The sequence below is a fragment of the Salvelinus alpinus genome, chromosome 2 (genome assembly GCF_045679555.1).
Source record: "Salvelinus alpinus chromosome 2, SLU_Salpinus.1, whole genome shotgun sequence".
In the NCBI taxonomy this organism is placed as follows: Eukaryota; Metazoa; Chordata; class Actinopteri; order Salmoniformes; family Salmonidae; genus Salvelinus; species Salvelinus alpinus.
The window spans coordinates 57,039,143-57,044,488 of record NC_092087.1 but is presented as its reverse complement, the minus strand read 5'-3'; the positions used below and the strand labels follow the sequence as shown (position 1 = coordinate 57,044,488).

General features: G+C 43.2%; 1 long non-coding RNA gene across 2 annotated transcripts; it reads right to left on the bottom strand.

Annotated features, from left to right (window-relative positions):
• Positions 1-1,050: 1,050 nt before the first annotated feature.
• Positions 1,051-4,002, bottom strand: LOC139565506 (uncharacterized). Of its 2 annotated transcripts, XR_011672913.1 has the most exons (5): positions 3,598-4,002; positions 3,393-3,459; positions 2,805-2,997; positions 2,594-2,670; positions 1,051-2,507 (listed from the first exon to the last, which is right to left on the bottom strand). It is a non-coding gene; the product is annotated as an uncharacterized lncRNA (long non-coding RNA). The 2 variants fall into 2 exon arrangements; XR_011672914.1 differs by lacking the exon at positions 3,393-3,459.
• Positions 4,003-5,346: the final 1,344 nt, after the last annotated feature.

Below are 5,346 nucleotides of genomic sequence, written 5' to 3'. Positions count from 1 at the left end.
TGGCTATTGCCTTACCTATGTGTTATTACTCTACTAATTAGTCTACTATAGTAGGTATGAAATACTGTATATACTGTATACACCCTTCCGTTTTTCTGTTTTAACTGAGTACTGACAGAGTCAGAGAAGGGTCTCACTCACACGTTTGACTTTGAATGTGAATTTGTGCCACTTCAGCTCAACCTATCAGAAAACCAGGTTGGCCCATCTTGATAGGGGGGCCGACCGTTGCCCACTGGTCAACCAAATGCTTAATATAGACAAATATGACAACAAAGAAATAGACCTTCTGGGTTTTGCCAGAATTTCCAGACGGCCAATCCGCCCACAGCTGAGGCTAGCCAAAAATGACTTGTTTTGAAAGTTGGATCATCCTTTGAGGCTTTAAACGTATTCTTACACTATGACTTTGAACATTCATAGCAACTGGGAAATGTCCATGATAAGCATTGTTGTCACCTTAGCTTGCTGCATGACTTTTGAGTGATAGGAAGCAGGAGCACCACCACCAATCAGCCTACGCCACTCCGCCCTCACCCGTCATTACTATGACAACTAGCGTAGCCATGTCAGCAAATGACTGCTGTCTGAACACACACAAATCCGATTTGGTCACTTGTAACTTGCTGTTTGGACAGTCAGAATAGATATTTTGCACAACGTAGCAACACCCACTTCCGCTCAACATCCTACCCCATACATAGCTTCCTGTCCGGATTGCGTCCTGTCAGTCTGATTGTAGCCATACTAGCCTCGAAGTCGCTCGTTTTATCATTACCCCTTTATCCGTTCAGTTAGTGATTTTTGTAATTCGATTGTGTTCTGTGTCTTTTTGTCTCTTAGCTAGTGTAACGGATGTGAAATGGCTAGCTAGTTAGCGGGTACGCGCTACTAGCATTTCAATCAGTTACGTCACTTGCTCTGAGACTTAAGTAGGGTTTCCCCTTGCTCTGCAAGGGCCGTGGCCTTTGTGGAGCGATGGGTAACGATGCTTCGTGGGCGACCGTTGTTGATGTGTGCAGAGGGTCCCTGGTTCGCGCCCGGGGCGAGGGGACGGTACTAAAGTTATACTGTTACATTGATGCTGTTGACCCGGATCACTGGTTGCTGCGGAAAAGGAGGAGGTTGAAAGGGGGGTGAGTGTAACGGATGTGAAATGGCTAGCTAGTTAGCGGGTACGCGCTACTAGCATTTCAATCAGTTACGTCACTTGCTCTGAGACTTAAGTAGGGTTTCCCCTTGCTCTGCAAGGGCCGCGGCCTTTGTGGAGTGATGGGTAACGATGCTTCGTGGGCGACCGTTGTTGATGTGTGCAGAGGGTCCCTGGTTCGCGCCCGTGTCGGGGCGAGGGGACGGTTTAAAGTTATACTGTTACACTAGCAAACGTTAGCTACCAGTACCTAGTTAACGTTATTATTTCTTCTCGTGGGCTTCGCCGTCTGAAGAAGGGAGCAGTACCTTTGCTATTCCAGTGGAATAAATGAACTACCATGTCCAAGCAATAGCAAGTGTTTGGGAAAGAAGGGAGAGACCAAGGACTGGATGTGTAGAGGACAACCATGTTGAAGATGGAGAGGATGAAAAGATGGATAGCTACTATGACCACGACTACTGTGCAGTGCCTGGGCCCGCTGCAGTTGACCTGGTTTTGATTGAGAGGGTAGAGTTGCAAAGAGAGATTGAGGACCTACGGAACAAAATAGAGGAGTTGACTGTGAGAAGTCGTTTTGAGCGGCATCGATTTGTAGGATCGGATGCACAGATCCAGTCCTGCTGTGACTGTAACGGATGTGAAATGGCTAGCTAGTTAGCGGTGGTGCGCGCTAATAGCCTTTCAATCGGTGACGTCACTTGCTCTGAGACCTTGAAGTAGTGGTTCCCCTTGCTCTGCAAGGGCCGTGGATTTTGTGGAGCGATAGGTAACGATGCTTCGTGGGTGACTGTTGATGTATGCAAAGGGTCCCTGGTTCGCGCCCGGGTCGGGGCGAGGGGACGGACTAAAGTTAAACTGTTAAATTGATGCTGTTGACCCGGATCACTGGTTGCTGCGTTAAAGGAGGAGGTCGAAAGGGGGGTGAATGTAACGGATGTGAAATGGCTAGCTAGTTAGCGGTGGTGCGCGCTAATAGCCTTTCAATCGGTGACGTCACTTGCTCTGAGACCATGAAGTAGTGGTTCCCCTTGCTCTGCAAGGGCTGCGGCTTTTGTGGAGCGATGGGTAACGATGCTTCGTGGGTGACTGTTGTTGATATGTGCAGAGGGTCCCTGGTTCGCGCCCAGGTCGGGGCGAGGGGACGGACTAAAGTTATACTGTTACATGACCATCCACATTGTCAAACAATGTGTCGTAAAGAGTTAATTATTTACAGTGACAAGAAAACAGGATGTATGATGAGGCCACAGGATGAGAAGTTGACATTCTGCATCTTGCAGTAGTCACTGGCTGATTCCATCTCCAACTCCAGTCCCCTCTTCATGTCAGCTGTTGGTGCTGTGCCTTTGACCACCTGCAATTAAATCATTTTATATAGTTAAAGTGTAATAGGACATGACCAGCTACTACATACTATATTGGCTATTAGGGTATACTCACCTAATCCCTCCTTCTGCCATGCGCTTTTTGGTGGGCTTGGTGATGGTCATTTTGCCTATGGGCCCAGGTTTCAGACCCTGTAAAAAGACAGTACAAGGGCCCTATTCTAAATCTAATCATGAGACGATTTAAGTTTTCATTAAATCATTTCTTAGCATTATGTTATTATAAACATATGATGTTGATATGTGGTATAGCTATTAAAACATACCATAGTCCTTGGCTTATGCCACTGCTGCTCGGCCTCTGTGCAGCTGTGCACAGGTGGAACGACTGGTGTTCCCATCTGGGAATAGTGTGAAGACTGGAATAGTAATGTAACTGTGGTTGCGTAATGCAGTGCCAGCAACACATGAACAGTGATGTTGTGTCATTGTTACTGGCTCATAGGGCTTCAGTACAACCTACGTGGGGATATAAAAATACAATTATTAGACTATAAAATCACTCAACATGTGTCACGATCTGCAAACAGAAGATACTGGCGCAACATGCAACAGCCACTAAATTCATTACAGCGATACGGGTTTAAACTTTTCTATTAAGGGTATTTGCCCTTGTTTAAATGTAATCTAATACATCCAACACAACAGAGTTTACAGAAACAGCAAGGAAGACGACTGAACAATTACTACATTAAGAACAGTTTCATAGACATGGGTTAAACCTAGTCCTAGACTAAGCAATGCCTCTTAATGCAGATCTCCATTGACAGGAACTTCTTAGTCTAAGACTAGGCTTCATCTCTGCCTGTGTAACCGGCGTGTAGTGTGTTACAAACAGCTGACATTTCACCTACACTCTAATTTTTCCTCATGGACCTGTAGCAGCAAGCCCTTATGCTGACCTCTCCTGTGACTTTGTCCCTGTTCGAAACTGTTTTGAATAAAAAGAATGATCAATCATAATGTTAGCTAGTTACTGTAAAAGGCATGTCTTAAACTACGTTACAGCTTTGAGTAAACGTCATTGTCTGGTCTGATAAGCAACTTGGCTACATTTACCTTCATAGTTGAAAAGGTAACTGGAGACCTTTTTCCAACTTGGAGGTCGGTGCTTTACTACTTGTTTTGGCCAGACGATGTACATCCATCACTTATCTTTGGCAGCTCCTGCAAGCACCTTGTGTAAAACAGTGCCATGGTTGATAAGGGAATTGCTAGCCACCTTACTAGTTAGTGCGTTAATAGCTAGCTAGCTAGCTAAGAGACAAAAAAAGACACAGAACACAATCGAACTACAAAAATCACTAACTGAACGGATAAACACCATTTTTAAAAAGAATGATAAAAAAAACGCTACAGACATATGATTATATTAATATACTGAGGTAATGATAAAACGAGCGACTTCGAGGCTAGTATGGCTACAATCAGGCTGACAGGACGCGATCCGGACAGGAAGCTATGTATCGGGTAGGAAGTTGAGCGGAAGTGGGCGTTGCTACATTGTGCAAAAGGTCTATTCCAAAACCAAAACTGATTTGATTATTAAGGCTTGCAGTGTGAACAAGGCTTAAATGCTCCCATATTGTTGATTGGGGATGTTTTGTTACATGATGTTCTGCATGTTTTTTTCTCCGATGTTTGTTTCTTTCGTCATGTCTAAAATACCATTAATCCCGAAGGGAACGTATGCCATTTTAGGCCCAGACACTTTTTCTCACATTGCCTTTTTCTCCTTACCTCTGACATTACCACAAACAACACTGTATTCATAATAGCATTATGAGAACATACACATATGGCTTCATGGCTTTAAAATGTAAATGTTGTTCTCAGAAATTCCACAAATTAACTTTTAACAAGGCACACCTTTTAATTTAAATGCATTCCAGGTGATTACCTCATGAAGCTGGTTGAGAGAGTGCCAAGACTGTGCAAAGCTGTCATTAAGGCAAAGGGTGGCTACTTTGAAGAATCTCAGATATAAAATATATTTTGATTTGTTTAACACTTTTTTGGTTACTACATGATTTCATATGTGTTATTTCATAGTTTTTATGTCTTTGTAGAATAATAGTAATGTCGAAAATAGTAAAGAAAAGAAAAACCCTTGAATGAGTCGGTGTGTCCGAACTTTTGACTGGTAGATTTTCATATTCATTGACAATAAGTTATTGTGGCAATGAGAAGCATTAAGTTTGGCATTTTAAGTCATTGTCTCAGATATGTAACTCCTGTATCTCATGAACATGCATGCATGCATGCGCGAGCGCACACACACACACACACACACACACACACACACACACACACACACACGTTTGCATAGTTTCCATGTCCTCAGAGGACCTCTCCTTTGCAGACAGCACATTTGGCCTATGGACTCTGCTAGTCAGTGACTGTCAGGCAACAAGGATAGTTTATGAACCCTCCTGACCATGTTGTTCGTACTAACTAGGGATGATGTAACTGCCCTCCTCCAATAGAGCCCTTGTTTGTTGTTCGGTCCCTGTAATACATCTGTTATGCATGGTCTCCATTTTTATGGCCACATGATTGTGGTTGGAGACTTGTGATGGACATCCAAAATAAAAGGTTTTTGTCTTGCTGAACTCATTGTGCTGGGTTAAATGTCCATATTTGCTCCAGAAAATGTTGATTTTGTGTTGTTAGGACAACATGATATTTGGTCAAAGAATAACTCTGCTAATATATGGATACTATCTATAGATAGACACAGTATTGCTTTTTATTAAAACATTTCCTAATTTCTTCATTTTTTGAAATATGCATAAAGTCTATTACCAG